Source organism: Dipodomys ordii, unplaced genomic scaffold, assembly GCF_000151885.1.
Source record: "Dipodomys ordii isolate 6190 unplaced genomic scaffold, Dord_2.0 Scaffold158, whole genome shotgun sequence".
Taxonomy (NCBI): Eukaryota; Metazoa; Chordata; class Mammalia; order Rodentia; family Heteromyidae; genus Dipodomys; species Dipodomys ordii.
In genome coordinates, this window is record NW_012267374.1 from 1,802,663 (window position 1) to 1,821,442 (window position 18,780).

The 18,780-nt window shown below is 38.6% G+C and overlaps 1 pseudogene; it reads left to right on the forward strand.

Moving 5' to 3' along the window:
- The window catches only part of LOC105998195, a 154,416-nt pseudogene that overhangs the window by 122,101 nt on the left and 13,535 nt on the right, over positions 1-18,780 (forward strand).

Genomic DNA, 18,780 nt, shown 5'->3' on the forward strand with positions numbered 1-18,780 from the left:
TTAAAAATCTGGGAATAAACCCAACCAAGGAAGCAAAAGACCTTTATAGTGAAAACTATAAATATCTGATGAAAGAAATCAAAAAAGACATCAGGATATGGCAAGGCCTTCCATGTTCATGAATAGGTTGAATTCATATAGTAAAAATGGCCAAAGTGGGGCTGGGAAGGTGGCTCAGTGGTAGAGCGCTTGCCTTGCATGCTTGAGGCCCTGGGTTCTATTCCTCAGCACCACATAAGAAAAAAGCCGGAAGTGACACTGTGGCTCAAGTGGTAGAGCGCTAGCCTTGAGCTGAAGAGCTGAGGGACAGCTCCCAGGCCCAGAGTTCAGGCCCCATGACCGGACCAAAAAAAAAAAAAAATGGCCAAAGTGACAAAAATGATCTACTAATTTACACAAGGAGCTCAAGAAATTAACCCTTCCCAAAGCTAATAAACCAATTACTAAGTGGACAAAGGAGCTAAGGAAAGACCTCTTCTCAGAAGAGGTAAGAATGGCAAAGGAACATATGAGGAAATGCTCAACATTCCTGGCTATAAAGGCAATGCAAATCACAACATCTTTGAGATTCCATCTCATCCAGTTAGACTAACCAATATCATGAATTCAAACAACTAATGTTGCTTACATTCCCACTGTTGTACACCACTCTGGACAGCAGTTTTTTGAGGTTCTGCAAAACACACACACACACACACACACACAGATCTTCCCTACCACTCTGCCATATACTCCCAGAAAATCACAAGCCAGGATATTATAAACACATTTGCACAATCCTTTTCATTGCTGCTCTATTCATGATAGCCAAGGTGTTACAGCAACAGCTCACATGCCCTACAATAGATGAGTGTATCCAAAATAATTTGTTGCCTATACACATGGAGTTTTATATAGCCATAGAAAGAATAATATTATTTTATTTGCAAGCAAATGGGTAGACCTAGAACAAATCATTTTAAGTGAGGCAAGCTAAGATCAGAGAGACAAGTCTATAATCGTATCTGCTTTGGAGGCAGATATTGGGGGATTTTAAAATTATTAATTATTAAATTAACCCAAGCATACGTTAGATATCTGCTATTCCTGCTGTGGAAAAAAACACAGTGGCTGGGTACAGCAATGCACACCTGTAATCCTTAGTGCTAGGGAAGCGCAGATAGAAGAATCACAGCCCAAAGCAGTCTAGGCATAAAACAAAATATACATCAAAAACAACCACTACAAAAAGGAGGTGGAGCGGCTGAACTGGTAAAGCACCTGCGTGATAGCCTCAAGGCTTTAAGTTCAGTTCTCAAGACCACAAAAAATGGAGTTGTAATCCTGGAAAGGTAATGATTAGGCACTCAATGTGCATCCAAGAATCCTTATTGATCCTTAATCACATGCATGACTAACTTATACATTTAAGAAACAGGGATTATGCAAGGATCTGCCTACTTTATGCTCTTTCTGCATCATGTGATTGATTTCTCAAACATCCCTTTCCTTCTCTACTGTTATTTTTCTTGGCTTTATTTTTTTGTTATCTTTAAGTAGATGTACAAAGAAATTTGAATTCAACATGTCTATTTATGAATATAATACAACCTGACCAATGTCACCCCTGCTATCATTCTCCTCCACCTCTCACAACCCTACCCATCCCCATTTTCACTTGTGTACACTGAATATTGGCTTCATTTTATTCCTACAGGATTAATGCAATATTGAATGGATGAGTCTGAATTGATAGTTACAATGAAGATTGTCTGGGTCAGGGAGGCAAACAATATCTTTCTGAAGATATTTACACTCTTAAGATAAAAATTATATACAAAGGGCCACTTGACTATTCCTTTAAATTAGAAATAGAATTGAATTCTATCTAGAGCAAAGTTATAGATTGTAAGGCATAAATGAATGTCAAAGTTGCCTGTATTATACAGGATATTGTTTGAGTATACCAAACTGTGCAATAATCTCTGACATACATACATACATACAATCTGTAATAAAATAGAGAACAGTATATGAAATGAAACATATAAAACAGAGTTGATAATCGTTAGTATGTTCACGTTTGGTCCTCAGCTCCACCCAGACCTGAGCCCCTCCCATCCTTGGAGTTCCAGCCATACAGCTGGCCCCTCAGATCCACCTGGGCTCCCAACCACCTCACTTCCTTCTCAGACCCTGGATGGTGACAGAGGCCATGTGCTCCCTCTTGGGGGAAATATGGCTCCTCTAATAAACCTTATAATAATTTTTCTCCTACACCTGCCTGCCTCTGCATGGTCCCCTGGGATGGGTGTGTGGGACCCTTCAATAATACTTTAAACCATACCACATAACTTCTTCTTTCTTACTTTTTGGCCTAACTTATTTGATTGAATTAATATTGTGTAAACTCAGATTATAATGAACTCCAACAACTCAATAGCAAAAATGAGTATTATTAAAAAAAAAGAGCAAAAGACCTGAAAAAGACTTCTCTAAAGAAAACATACAATAGCCAGCAGCTATATAAAAGATGTTCAATATAACTATATCATCAGGGAAATGCGAATCAACATTCTAATGAGTTATCACTTTGTGCCTGAGAGATGACTAAGATTAAAAAAAAACAAAAGACTATAGTAGGGGAGGATGTGGAGGAAAAGCAACATTTACACACTGTTGGTAAGAATGTAAATGAGTACAGCCATTGTGGAAAACAAGGACATCACATGTGTACTAACAGAATATTAAGACTTTATCTTACAATGGTAGTTCCTTTGCTTTTCTTTCTGAAAAGATCTGAATGGTAATAAGAAAAAAATCACTCTTTTCCTTTATAGTTAGAATATTTAGATTTTTGACTTTCAAAAAAAAAAACCAACTAATGATGAGGGCCACAATGCCAGATGAGAAGCTGAGAAGCATCCACCAGTTTTACTCCATGATTGAGAAAAGTCAGATAACCCAAAAGACACATCTGGGAGAAAGGGAAGGCAGACTTTTGGGAATCATGAAAGAACAGGACAGAAAACACACACACGCACACAAAATGAAGCCAAAGGCAGTAAAAAAGCAAGGAAAAGCTACAAACCCAGCCCCAGCTCCCCTCTAGAAGGAGAGCAGAAGCTAAAACATGGTCACAAAGTGAGCCAAAGGGCCTTGATAACAGACAGGCAATTCTATCTGTATGATAAGCCCACGACTCTTACAAGTCTTAAATCCACCTCTGGGATGTGGTAAGACCATTTCCTCTGCTGTGCTAGTCTGAATAGATGAAGCTTAAGACAGCAGATCTGCTCAGGGATCACAAGCAGCACAGGAAATCCCATGGACATCATTCAAAACACAGGAATGTCTACCTAGGTGACATCTTAAGGACAAGCTTCTGTCTGGGAAGAGGAAAAGCCCCTGCCTTTGTTTGCTTTGGTTTTTGTGTTTCTCTTCTTTCCTACTACCAACACCCAAAGTCCTCAGCTCCACTAACCAAGCAAAGTTCTAAGTGAGTGTGGACTCAGCAAATGAGTGTGAATTTAGACTGCTTCACAGACACTGCACTGCTCACAGATAGTGCGGATCCCACACTGCTCCCAATTGCAGGGCCTGTTCAGCACACGTGGGGGAGAGGGCTGGATTCCTGTGGTGAGGTGAGTAGCCCACTCTGAGCTCCCACTCACTGTAGGCAGCACTACTTGAATCAAATACTCCCTGAAGGGGAGGGAAGGGAAAAATGGGAGAAAATGAGGAAAGAGTTGACATTTTTTGAAAAGAAATGTACTCATTACCTGACTTACATAACTGTAACCCTTCTGTACACCACCTTTACAATTAAAAACAAACAATACTCCCAGGATTTGTGCTCAGAAGTGCTTCCCACCTACAGATGCTCTGTGCTCACTGAAGGCAATCCAACCTAGAGTAAGGAAGTCTAGCCACTGAAAAAGACAGCAATCACCACATCAAGTGTCATAATACTTGACATCAAACTATACTACAGAGTCATAACAACCAAAACAGCATGGTAATGACACGGAAACAGATACATGGGGAGTTAAGAGAAGATGGCAGATAGACAAAAGGGAACCAACAAAGCTCTCTCTGAAGAAGCAGAGTTTTGAGGACCCGTCAAGTTATATGTCAAGTCACATCATCTAAGCTATAATTACACAGAGATTGATACCAGAGAAAATTATAAGCTACCTGTATAAGAAGAGAAGATTAAGAGCTCACCAGTGTTTGAGGGAGGGTGGGTAGCGACCCAGGGAGCAGAGGCAGAGGTGGTAGCAACGGTGACAGCAACAGTGTGCCCACAGGCTTTCCATTCACCTTCAGTGTGCATTTAAAGACCAGGAACAGGAAGACACATCCCACCTAGCCACAGAGGGATGCTCAGAAAACTGGACACATCACAGCTGGTCCAAAACACCAAGAGTAACAACAAAAGACAGCCTCCCCCCCCCCCCCCCCCAGAGAACAGCATCTGAAAGGAAACTCTCCCCTTACTCGAGGAGAATGCCATTTTTGAAAGTGTCCTAGAGCCTGTCCAAGTGCCTGGCCAGAGGCGCTTGCCAGAGATGCAGGCCCAGTTTTGAACAGGACAAAGCAATCTGATACCTTTGCACCTCTCCTCTCTGGTGCAGAACAAAAAAGCCACCCAGGGGGAAGCAGATTTGCTCAGGGGGAAATGATCCTGCCCAGCAGTGAGCAGCCCTGCCCCCCCAGGGCAGCCCCACCCAGAGGAGGCAGATACCCTAGGGAGAGGGGGCCCCCTTGTACCTCAGCAGCAAATGAAGACAAGCTCAGCATTCCAGACATACTGAAGCTTAGCTTGCAGCCAGCCCAGCCCCCCCCCCACACACACACACAAACTGGGCAGGTTGTAAAAGCTGAGGGCAATTTCAGAATGGACTAAAAGGGGAGGCGGGGTTGGGAGCTAGCTGCCTTGAGGGGAGCCACTGATTCCAGATGCCAGTGTACTGCCCAGACCCAAGCTCACTGCAGAGCCAACTACTCCCTGTTCTACCACTCAAAGCAAATCCCCCCCCTCCGCCTTCCACCAAGTTAAGGCTGAGCGGATGCCTATAAAACCTCTAAGTTGGTAAGGCAGACCTTTATTCTTTTCTCTCAAACAAACTGATTTGAGAATTCCTCTGTTCACTTTGAGTTAAAAGTAATGTCCATGTTGCAACAATGAGAAGTACAAGTTGTTATGTCTAAAACAAACTTTACAACTTTGGTGGGAGGGGGGGCGAGGAGGATTGGATGGGGGTGTGGGGGGGAGGATGGGAACGGATGGGAAGGGGAAACAAAGGAGGAGGCTACAATGCTTGATAAGAAATGTACTCATTATCTTGCCCATGTAATTGTAACCCCTCTGTACAGTATTTTCATAAAAAATAAATAAAAATTAAATAAATAAATAAAGTAAGTAAGGTCCAGACAGGCCTGAATGTGGGAATCTGGGTAACAGCCACACCCCATTTCAACAAGGCTTCTGAATCAACGACGCTACAAGGAAAGCTGACCACTGCAAGGAACTCAATGACTCCATCAGGAGACTGAATAGCAGTGAGGGGGATACACAAGATCTCCCTAACAAATTGGAGAACAATTTTTTCTTTTTCTTTTTCTTTTTCATTGCTGTTTTGTTTAGTTTTTGATATACAATCTACAGTGATTACTAGGCCACTTAATTGTGTGCATACTTAATCCTGGCTATATTTTTGATTGCTCAATTTTCTACTTCTCTATTTTTCTTATTATTTAAAATTTTTATTTTTATATATAATTTTTTAAGTTTTTTTTAATGTTAGGTCTTAGGTCTCTTCCTTCTGCTTCTTTACCTTTCTTTATTCCTCTGTTCTTATTTGCTCCTCCCTCCGTTTTTCATTATATCTCTTAGTACTTCTTTTAATTTCACTTCAACTTATTTTCCCTTATTTTTGGTGCTTGTCATCTTCATTTTCTTTAGTCTGTTGTTCCTTAATTGTTTGTTTGTGAGTTAGACTGTTTTTTAGCTCATCCTGTTATCCTTTTGGTTCAGATTGTTTCATTGCTTACAACAGATATGCTTACTGGCAACAACTATATATAATTTCCTTTCCTAAACCACAATACTCTACCCAAAAACAAACAAAAGTGGAGTTAATAGGGGAATACATATCTGTAATTCTGAACCTCTAACGTCTGTGCAATCACTGGGCTCTTGGTTGGTTTGGGCTTAAAATTGTGTTCTGTTGTGGTATTGGATTTGCTTTTGATTCCAAATGGGCAGAACAAACCATAGAAACATGGAAAGAGGCAAGTCAAGGAACCTCAATTCCCACTCAAAATAATCAGGCAATACAACTGTCAATGAAAGATCTAGAAGATAATTCTCAAAATGCTTTTGCAACACTGCTAATAAATATGTTGAATGAAAAGATAGAAAGCCTGTACAAGGCTATGCTTGAGCGTGATAAGACAAGCAAAAGATTATTAGAAGAATTCATGGAATCCACAGAGAGCTAAATTAATTACAAGAGAAGGAAAAGGAGTCCAATGAAATAAGTCACTCAGCTAAAGTATATGAGCGAAGACACTGAAAATCAAATCAAGAAAGTAAAGAAGTAGGTGAGGTAAAACAAAGCTTCAATGAAGAGACTGACCCATTAAAAAATTGATCAATTAGAAGGCAGGGAAATTTAAAAAAAAAGTAGAAAGTCTTGACAGCAGATTAGACAACACAGAAGACAAATCTCTGGAAGTGAGCATAGTCTAGATATTATAGAGAAAGAACAGACAATTATTCACAACAAATCCAAGAAACAGGCATTGTCCTTATAGTAGCTTCAAGACTCAATCAGAAAACCTAAGTGAAAGCTAATAGTTATTGAGGAAGGTGCAGAGAAGGAAGTTAAAGTGGTAGGAATTCTAGCAGAGAACTTCCCAAACATCCAAAAGGATAGGGCCACTCAAATGTAAGAAGCCTTTAGAACCTCAAACAGACTAGGTCAGAACAGAATATCCCATTGCCACACTGTAATCTGAACAGGATCAATAAAGCCCAAGGAAACGATCCTGAAAGCTGTCATGGAGAAACAATTAATTATCTATAAAGGAAAACCAATCAGAATAATTACAAATTTCCCAGCTGAACCATGAATGCAAAGAGAGCCTGGAATGAGGTATGCCATGCCTTATAGACAAATAAGTACCAACCAAGAATAGTGTATCAAACTAAACACTTCTTCATAATCAAGGGGTAAATAAAAACCTTCCAGAGTAAGGAAAAATTGAAATAATTTATCTCTATCAAACCATCATTACAGAAGATACTTGAAGACATAGAAAACCAACAAGAACATTCTGTTGGCAAAGAAACAACCCCTTACCAGAGAATCAGATAAATATAGTAGACATAATGAAGCACTGCCCCTCAGAAGATGGATAACATGGCAGGGACCACCAAACCAAATCTTTTCAGTCCTAAGTCTGAATATTAATGGACTTAAGTCTCCAATTAAATAACATAGATTGACTAGTTGAATCAAAAAGCAAGATCCTTCCATCTTCTGTCTTCAAAAGATACATCTTGCCCACAAAAACAAACATATTCTGAAAGTGAAAGGCTGGAATAAAATTTATCAAGCAAATGGCCCCCATTAGCAGGCCAGAGTTGAAATCCTAATATCATATAAAATAACTTCAAAATAAAATTAGTGAGAAAAGATAAAGAAGGCCATTATAAACTATTCTATGCACAAAATATCAGAGCACCCAACTTTATCAAACAAATACCACTTATCCTAAAAACACACATAGATCCAAACACATTGATCATTGGTGACTTTAACAAACCATTGTTGCCTCTGGATAGATCAACCTGGCAAAAACTCAAAACAAAAACCTCAGAAATTAGTAATTACATCCACCAACTAGACTTAACAGACATCTACATGAACCAAGAATAAGACAAGAACCACATGATCATCTCAATACATGCAGAAAAAACATTTGACAAGATCCAACGCCCCTTTATGATGAAAGCTGTAGAGAAACTAGGAATCCATGGAACATTCCTCAGTATAATAAAAGCTGCATATGATAAACTTACAGCTAACATTATACTTAATGGTGAAAAGTTAACACCATTTCCTCTAAAATCAGGAATAAGACAAGGATGTCTACTTTATCCACTCCCGTTCAATGTATTGTTGGAATTCCTAGCCAGAGAAATAAGGCATGAAACAAACTGAAAGGGGATCTAAATAGGAAAAGAAGGAATAAAACTCTTCCTCTTTGCAGATGACATGATCCTGTATTGAAAGAACACCATAGACTCTGCTTCCAAGTTACTCGAGCTGACCCAAAACTTTGGCAAACTAGAGTATAAAATTAACCCTCAAAAATCAGTAGCTTTGGGCCTGGCTTACTTCACTCAATATAATTTTTTCCAAGTCTTTCTATTTCCTAACAAAATAGGTGCCATGGTTTCCCTTGTTTGCAGTGACTAGTACATGTCTAGGACAAGCAGAGAAGGTCAAAGGCCATGTACATAAGAACATATAAGAGGATGTTAAGCAAAATGTACCCCAAGATAGGGACATAAGAGGGTTTTTTTTTCTTGCTTGCTAGTGTTTTTAATGTATTTACAATGCACTATGTGATTCTTTTGTTTCTATTGTATGTTCTTCCCCCATGGTATAACCCCTGTGCTCACTAGATTTGATGCCAGTGTTCTGCATCTGGAATATACATTTTTGTAATTTGGGGAGGGGAAGGGATATTGCAGATCGCTTAAATGGGGATGCAGGCTGACTCACTGTGATGCACAGGACCCCATATTGAAAACAAATGTCACAATGTTCGGGTAGGAGGGGCAGGATGAGTTGGGGAGGCCAGGAGGAAAGAAATGGTAGAGGGAAAATAAAGGAGGTGGTAACAATGCTCGCTATGAAATGTACTCATTACCCTACCTATGTAACTGTAACCCCTCTGTACAACATTTTTACAATAAAAAATAAACAAATAAAAAATCAGTAGCTTTTCTATACAACAACGAGAAGTGTGAGGCTGAAATAAGGAAAGCAACTCCATTTGTACTAGCCTCAAAAAACTACCTGGAATTTAACTTAACCAAAGAGGTGAAGGACCTCTATAAATTGCTCAAAAAGAAACATACTCATTACCTTACTGATGAAAAATGGTAATCCTTTTGTGCATCATCTTTACAGTAAAATTTAAGTTAAAAAATATACATAGTCATACTCTCCATTTTGACATTGATCAACATGCATTTTTACTCATAAACTGACATAGCAAGTTGAAGTCCTATTGTACAACTAGTTAATGCTAATAACTTAAAAATGCAAGCAGGGCACTGGTGGCTCACGCCTGTAATACTAGCTACTCAGGAGGGTGAAATCTGAGGATCATGGTTCAAAGCTAGCCTGGGCAAGAAAGTCCATGAGACTGTTGTCTCAAATAAAACACTAGAAAACGAAGTGATGCTGTGGCTCAAGAATGCTAACCTTGAGCTGAAGAGCTCAGGGACAGCACCCAGGCCCAGAGTTCAAGACCCACAATGGACAAAAAAAAAAAGCAGTATGATGGTAATGACCCAAAAACAAACATGTATTCACCTTCTCCATTTATCCTCTCCCTTCCACTAATGACTACCTCTGAATACAACGTCGTATATGTTCTTAATATTCATTTTCTTTAATGTATATTAAAGGTACAAAGAGATTTATTCATCCTATTTCCAGATGCAAATGTAACACTTTAATCAAGTTAACTCTTCTATTGCTCTGTCTTTCCATGTCCTCTGTTCCCCTCTATTTTTCAACAGCTTTCACTGAGATTTCTTCAGCCATCTTCATATGTAAAAACACAGTGTATTTCAATAGTACTCTCCATCTTTCATTTTCTCCCTATCCCCAACCCACAAGCATTCCCAGAGTTACCATCATGATGTGTGTGTGTGTGTGTGTGTGTGTGTGTGTGTGTGTGTGTGCGCGCGCTGTAAGTGCCTGTGTTGAAATATATTATGTGGATGTATCAAAATGAAACAATGAAAGCCATTGAAATCATTTTAAGAAGATGAAGGATGTTGTTAAAGGGGGTAAAACTGAACAGGGGATACTATAATGCATACAGGGAAATATATAATGAATCACTCCCCTGTACAATCAATATATGCTAATACAATATTTAAAGGTATCATTAAAAATTACCAGTTCCAGATGTGGTGGTTCATGCCTATAATCCCAGCAACTTGGGAAGTGGATATCAGCCCATACATAAAGCAAGACCCTGCCTCAAAAATAACCAATACTGAAAGAGGCTTGTGGTATGACTTAAGAGATACAGTACTTTCCTGGAAAATGTAAGGCCCTGAGTTCAATCCCCAGGAATACAAAAAATACAAAATAAAAAGTATTCTGAGATAAATAAATAAATAGCAGACATTTAAACCAATGAGATAAAATAGAAGACAACCCAGAAATAAGCCCACAGTTACAGTCATATGCATTTTACAAAGGTGCCAAAAACATATATTGGAGAAAAGACAGTCTGTTCAACAAATAGTGTGGGAAACTAGCTATCTACATATAGAAGACTGAAACTAGATACCTGCCTAGAACCCTGCACTAAAAAACAATTCAGGGGCTGGGAAGGTGGCTCAGTGGTAGAGCACTTGCCTCACATGCATGAGGCCCTGGGTTCGATTCCTCAGCACCACATAAGCAAAAAAAAAGGAAATAAGCCGGAAGTAGAGTGCTAGCCTTGAGCTGAAGAGCTGAGGGACAGCGCCCAGGCCCAGAGTTCAGGCCCCACGACTGGAACCAAAAATAATAATAAATAAATAAATAAAAATCAATTCAAACAGATTAAAGATTTAATGTAAGACTTTTAAAATATTACAGGAAAACATAGAAAAACTCTTGAAGTACAGGCAACTTCCTGAATAGAACTCCAATAATCCAGGAAATAAGAGCAGCATTGGCAAATAGGACTACATTAATCTAAAACACTTCTGAACAATGAAGGAAACAGTAAAATGAACAGATGACCTAAAGTTTTGGTCAACTTTTCATCTGACCAAGGATTCATAACCAGAAAATATAAGAAGCTCAAAAATGAAACTCCAAAAGAACCAACAATCCAAATAATAGAATAGAAAATTCTCAAAAAAAAAAAAAGTAGAGTGAAAGTATGTCTCAAGTGGTAGAGTGCCAGCCTTGAGCAAAAAAAGCCAACTAAAGGGGCAAAAGGTTCTGAATTCAATCCCAGGACTGGAATAATAATAATAACAATAACAACAACAACTATAGTAATAGAACAAATACATGAAGAAGTGTTTAATGTTGCTGGCCATAAAGGAAGTGAAACTCAAAATGAAACTGAGATTTTTATCTCATGCATTCAAAATGGCCATCATCAAGAAAACAAATAACAACAAATGCTGGATGAGGTCACAGGGAGAAGGAATATCCATACACTGTTGGTGGTATGCTATTGCTGTGGCTACTGTGTGAATCCGTACAGATATTTACCCAAAAAAATGGAAATGACCATATGAAAATGGAACCACTATATGATCCAACAATACCACATTTGAGCATATAACCAAAGGAATAAAGTCAAAATGTAACAGAAACATTTGCATACTATGTTCAATGCAGCACTATTCACAATAACCAAGCTATGAAATCTGCCTGGGTGACCTTTAACTCATGAGTGAATAAAGAAATGTAATATAAAGAGATAGATAGATAGATAATGTAAAGTATAAACTTTCAGTTAATTTTAAATAAATCAGGTTGCTCTGAGTCCTATGAAATAGGTATATATTTTCATTATTCTAAATACTCTAATCAAAACAGAAAAATCAAACATATCATAATAAGTTATAATTATGAATCCATTTTAAACTGTTCATTAGTAATAATATTGGTATTCTCTTAGGATTTAGGAGAGTTTTGGGTGAAATGACTTAATAAACTCAAAATTATATAAAATCTGCTCCAACTAGACAAAACCAGGTAAGAATTAAAGTCTACTACCAATATGAATTCATTTTAGCTTAACATAAAAACAGATGGAAAAATATAACAACAATTATAGATATATGTACATACATCTAGGTAGGTGGGTAGGTTAGTAATATAATACCTAGCTCTGGGTATTAGATTATTCTCATTATTTTATTAACATAAATCATTAATTTTATATGATTGGTTTTGTACATTTTTGTTTTATGTTCATAAATTACATATTCAGTATATATTTGTGTGTGTGTGCCAGTCCTGGGGCTTGACCTCAGGGCCTGGGCACTGTTCCTGAGCTTTTGTGCTCAAGGCTAGCATTCTACCACTCAAGTCACAGCTCTCCTGGTTTTTTGCTGTTCAGTTGGAGAAACTTTCCTGCCCAGGCTGACTTCAAAACACATTCCTCAGATCTCAGGCTATTGAGTTGTTAGGATTACAGGTATAAGGCAATATGTTTTACTATTTGGAATAAAGACACTTGAGTGCAGTAGAAATGCCTAGGAGAGTATGATAGTTTTCTAATATCCAGTTTCTTCTGGCCCTATGAACAGAATCTTGATTTCATTATAAGTTTCAGAACAGCAGCTGGAAGCCATATTCTCTACCCAGTATTAAGAAGGCAATCTGTGTGAGGAAAGAAGCCTTTTGTCACCTGTCTCCTGCAATCTTTTTTCATTAAAGAAAATGTGCTTGCACATTTTTTGTATTAAAAATACTTGGACAAAATATCTGGAACTCCAGCTGCCATTTTGAACCAGGAATCATACTGAGAGCTAGAATCTTGTTATTTTAGTTCCAGGTACAAATTTCTGAGTTCCTTAGGTTAGGTCTAACCACTGCCCCCAATACTCCCAATAAAAAGACAAGTAGTAATGGTGGGCAAAGAAAGGTTTAAGTGTCATAGGCAGCTGTAAGAAAGCTGCATTTCAAGCAGCTTCCTCATACAGACATCTGGGAAAAATTGAGAGCAGATGACGAGGTATGCAAAATTATTAAACAGAGCCAGTCCTGGGTATGTTCTAATGGGTATAAGTAGCTGGTGAGAACCACAGGTGGCCTGGCAATTCATTGTTTCAGTATTGGTCAGGTGAAACCTTCTTACCAGAAGAGACGTTGACACCTGGCTAATGGTCTTAGTTTCCCATCTGGTCTTTCCATGATTCCAAAATTACTGCCAAGTTATTACAGACGGGAAGAGCTCACAGCAAAGAACATAGACATAAAATGGAGACTGGGATGTCTAGCTTTTGCCTTTCTATTAGTTAATTCCTGGGCCCCTATAAGAAGTTGGAGTTGTCCAGCAAAAGCAGATTTTCAGTATCTATTATGATTTAAAGAGAGCATAGAAGATAAATAGGATAGAAAACCAAGTTTTGACCTAAACTGCCTACTTCCAGACTTCTCTTAAATGAAAGGGAAACACACTATAATTTCAACTTTTCTTATTAATAGTCTCAATATATTCTCAGCTGAAACAGAAACTGGTAGCATGAAGTAGAATGCTACCATGCATTGTGGCTCATCAGAAACAGGCAAGCTGGAGGCTGCTGGCATTACAATGCATTAGCAATACTGGTCAGATGGTTGCCTCTATGCTCCGGATGAATGTTACATGCTAACAGAGGCTCCAATGTTAGGGGAAAATGGTTGAAATACGTATTGTGATTTCTACGAGGGCCCTCTGTCACTTTTAGAGAAACCTACAGTGACAACAGAAACTTACACCAGACCTGTTAAGTGTGCAACTGAGATGAAAAGGAACACCACTGTGATAATGTTCTCTGCCCAAGGTCAGCAATTGAAGTTGAATGAGAAACCCATTCAGACATCCCAAACTACAAGAACAACCACGGCCTCTACAATTGCAACCAAAGCAGGAACACGAGGTGCCTGCCTGTAAACCTGCAAGTTCAAGATGTAAGAGGAAAGGTGAACCTGCTGGCAATTACCAGCCTGACAGTGTGATTCCCCCCCCCCCACTGGAATCATTATTTTAAACGCCCTCATGATGTCAGCCTTGAAGATGAAAGAAAGTGTTGAAGAGAATGCTAAAGCCAAAACTTAAAAGTGAGACTCATAACTGTAACCCCTCTGTACCTCATGCTTAGAATAATTAAAAACTTTAAAAATAAATAAAATAAAAATTTCAAAACTGAGATTCATCAAGCTTTAGAATTGAATATCTATATGGGAAAGCCAGAATGATGTCACCTTTTTTTTGGAATGTATAGAATGTTGCTGAAGCAGCTCAGGACTGTGACCTTGAAAAATGTTCCTGGCTCCTTGACTTGTCTTACAGAGGCAAATACAAGCTGTTCGTTGATGTTCAAATGTTTACTTTAAGGAAGTTCAATTAGAAGTGCATCAGGGGATGGGGATCTGTTATTGGCTTATTCCTCTAAGATCCATCTACTATTGGCTGAAGGAACTTGTGACACATTCACTCAGAACATTCTTCCATCAGAGCCTCCTGGCCAATATAATGTGCCCCCATCATCTTTAGTACTTGTGTGGGCAAAAAAGACTAGTATGCTAGTCTTTGACAAGAGAGAAAGAAATATGAAACAGAAAGAAATCTGAAAAAAGATGGTGTCTATGTCAATATTAAAATTTTCTTTGCCTTTTTTTTTAAGTAAATAGATCACCACAAAGCTAAACTTAGAGTCATCCCTTGCAGTCCACATGAAAGAGAAGAACCTCGAAGGATGGGTAAAACTCAAAATTAACTGCTAATGGTTTCAATCAGAATAAACAATATGCACCAAGAGTTGATGGGGACCTATGTTTCTTTGGGCCTGGATTACTTCACATAATATTTTTTCCAAGTCTTTCCATTTCTTAACAAATGGGGCAATGTAATTCTTTCTAATAGAGGCATAGAATTCCATTGTGTATATATACCACATTTTCTTTTTCTTTTTTTATTGTGAAAATACTGTACAGAGAGGTTACAATTACATAGGCAAGATAATGAGCATATTTCTTATCAAACATTGTAGCCTCCTCCATTGTTTCCCCTTCCCATACCTTCCCATCCTTCTCCCACCCCTCCCCAAAACCTCCTCCCCACTCTCCTCCCCTCCCTACCAAAGTTGTAAAGTTCGTTTTCGACATAACAACTTATACATCTCATTGTTGCAATGGGTCCACCTGTATCCCTATTTAAATGATTTTATACCACAGTTTCTTGATCCATTCATCTACTGAGGGGCATGTGGGTTGGTTCCATATCTTAGCTATGGTAAATAATGCTGCAATAAATACAGTTGTGCTGGTAGCTTTAGTATGGTCTTGTTTGTGATCATTTGAGTAAATGCCCAAAAGTGGGATTGCTGGATCATAGGGGAGCTCTATGTGGAGTCTTTTGAGGAAACTCCATACTACTTTCCAAAGTGGTTGAACAAGTTTGGACTCCCACCAACAATGCAGTAAGGTTCCCTTCTGTCCACATCCCCTCCAGCATCTGTTGTTATTAGAGTTCTTAGTTATAGCCAAACTGGCATGAGGTGGAATCTCAATGTTATTTTGATTTGCATTTCTTTTATCGCTAGAGAGGTTGAGCATTTCTTCATCTGTCTATTGGCCATTGTTATTTCCTCTTCAGAGAAGTTTCTCTTTAAGTCTTCAGCCAATGTGTTTATCAGGCAGTTGTTTCTTTGAGGATTTGTTGATGGGGGATTTAATTTTTTTGAGTTCCAGGTATATTTTAGATATGAGACCCTTGTCCGTTGTATGGCTAGTGAAGATCTTCTCCCAATCCTTGGGCTTTCTCTTGATCTTGATTGCTCTGTCCTTTGCCATGCATAAGCTCTGCAGCTTCATGCAATCCCATTTATCCAACCTTTCTTTGATTTATTATGTTTCTGGGTCTCCATTAAGAAAATTTGGGCCAGGCAAAGCTATTCTAAGCTTATTAAGTAGCATTGAATAATTTGCATCAATGTGTCCATTCTCTGACAAGACATAACCGCTGCAAGACATGAAACATTATCAGATTGTGGTACTTCTCCCTGGGAATATGTAAAGATTTCTCTGAGTTTGGGCCAGTGAAATGTTCTATGATCTCAGGCAATTTAGCAACCATTGTGTCCACATCAGTGCAACAATCTCAATCTTCAACCATCAATTTTGGGATATAAACTTTTCTGTGAAAAGGGATTAGAAACAAAAAACATGGAATTAAGTGTAAAAGAGTATTAAAAAGTACTGAGATTGTTGGAAACCAGTGGTTCACATCTGTAATTCTAGCTACAAAGAAGGCTGAGATCTAAGAATCACGGTTCAAAGCCAGCCCAGGCAGGAGAGTCTGTGAGACTCTCATCTCCAATTAACCACTAGAAAGCTGGAAGTGAAGCTGTGGGTCACCAGCCTTGAGCAAAAAAAAAAAAACCTCAGGAACAGTGCCTAGGCCCTGAGCTCAAGCCCCAGGACTAACACCAAAAAAGTAATAAAAATCAAACAAATATTATCCATTTCTCAGTAACAGAATGAATTCTACCATGAATGCAGCAGGAATATTGCTATCTTCTAGGTTTATCTTTCTTTCCTCTCATCTTCTGTATCTTTAACCTCTCTTCTATTTGGTGAAGTATGTCCTCTTAAATTATGTCTTGCCACAAGCAAAAACAGTTTGTGTTGGAACTTCTCTACCTCTGGAGGAAAAACAAGGGTAAATGTCATTTGAAGATGGACAATATCTTATTTATTCTGTTGGAAACCTTGCACACTACAAAGACTTCTTTAAAGCAAAGAAGAAACCAGCTTTCCGTGGTGCCATCAAGATCAATAGCCAACATTATACTGAGAACAAAAAAAAATTAACTATAATTCCAGCATTTGGATTCCCATAAATATAGAAGAAGCCTTCTGAATTCAGGCATTTGAGCAATCTGGACTCAGTTTATAAAGAAGATAAGAATTCAGATTTTCTTTTCCCATAAAATGCAGTAATTCTTGCTTATCTGCAGAGGTTATGTTCCAAGACTTTAATGGATTCCTAAAACTTCAGATGGCACAGAAATACTGCAGTAATACAACAGTCAAAATGATCATGATGGCCAGGTGCCAATGGTTCATGCCTGTAACCTTATTAGTAGGCTGAAATGTGAAGACTGAAGTTCAAAGCCAGCCCCACAAGGAAAGCCCAATCAAGCAACAAAAACCCATAAGTGAGGGTGTGGCCCAAATGGTAGAGCACCAGCCTTGAAAGGAAAAGCTAAGGGACAGCATCCAGGCCCTGAGTTCAAGTCCCAGTACTAACACAAGTGCAAAAAAAAAAAAGATAACCATGAGGTTATCAGGAGCTAATGGATGCATGCACAAAGTACAGACACTTTGCACAAGAGATGGCAAAAGTTCCAAGAGAGATGGAACTTGACAATATGAGTATTGCTTCACAATACTCATAAGGTGCACAAGTTAAAACTTGTGTTTTGGACTGTCCATTTAATATTTTCAGAGTGTGGTTAAGTACATGGAACTAAAACATCCAAAACTAGAACCATAGATAAGAGGAGATTATGCTAATACTTTCTATTCCTAAAAGGAATTCATGGTCATCAAGCAGAAATTAACTAGATATTTTTGTTTGGCTTGGGGTTTGGTTTGGGGTTTGGTTTCTCTGTCTGTCTCTGTCTCTGTCTCTGTCTCTCTCTGTCTCTGTCTCTCTCTCTGTGTCTGTCTGCATCTCTCTGTCTCTGTCTGTCTCTCTGTCTCTGTCTCTCCCTCTCTCTCTCTCTCTCTCTTTCTCCATACTGAGGTTTGACTCAGGGCCTGTGTGCTACCCTTTAGCTTTTTTATTCAAGTCTAGTGCTCTACTACTTGAGCCACATCCCAATTTCTTAGATTTTTTTTTTAGTTTAGGATTCTGTTAATATTATCTAAATCCTGGAACATTTTTTTCAATTGGGTAGCACTGCATGAAAGAAGAGTCAAAGACAGTTGTGTGATGTGAAACCCTAGGAGCTCTGGCTGGCTGCCAGATGTTATGAGTCAAACTATTTCCCCCAACCCAAAAAAAAGGGACAGGTTGACGTGCTGGACCCTAGTACCTCTGAATGCATTCTCATTAGAAAGAAGATCATTATAGATGTTATGAACTTAAGACAAAGTCATTAAAATGGCCATTAATGGTCATTAATTCATTAAGGCTACTATTCTTATTAAAAAAGAAAAACACTTCCCCACCTTCAAAAAAGAAAAGGAAAAGGCAGGCACAGTGGCTGATGCCTGTAACCCTACCTACTTGAAAGGCTAAACCCAAAAAGAATGTAGTTTGAGGCCAGCTCAGGTATACTATACACTGGAGATTCTTTGTCAGCCTACAGTTGGATACAATGATATACACCAGTCACCCCAGCTGAGATCCAGGGGACTGCCATTATAAACCAGCCCAGACAGAAAGATCTATGAGACTATCTCAGCGGAACAATCTGGGCCTGGTGCTATGTGCCTATCATCCCAGCTATAAAGGATATGTAAAATAAGAGGATCATAGTCCAGGTGAAGGTCCAGGGAAAAAGTGAGACTCTATTCCAAAGAATCAGTGCAATAAAGACCTAGAGATAACGTTTAGAAATAGAGCACAGGCTCAGTAAATGTGAGACTCTGAGTTCAAATACAAAAAGTATAGAAAGAAAAAAAGAAAGAAGGAAGAAAAGAAGGAAGGAAGAAAGAGGGAGAGAGGGAAGAAAGAAAGAAAGAAAGAAAGAAGGAAAGAAAGAAAGAAAGAAAGAAAGAAAGAAAGAAAGAAAGAAAGAAAGAAAGAAAG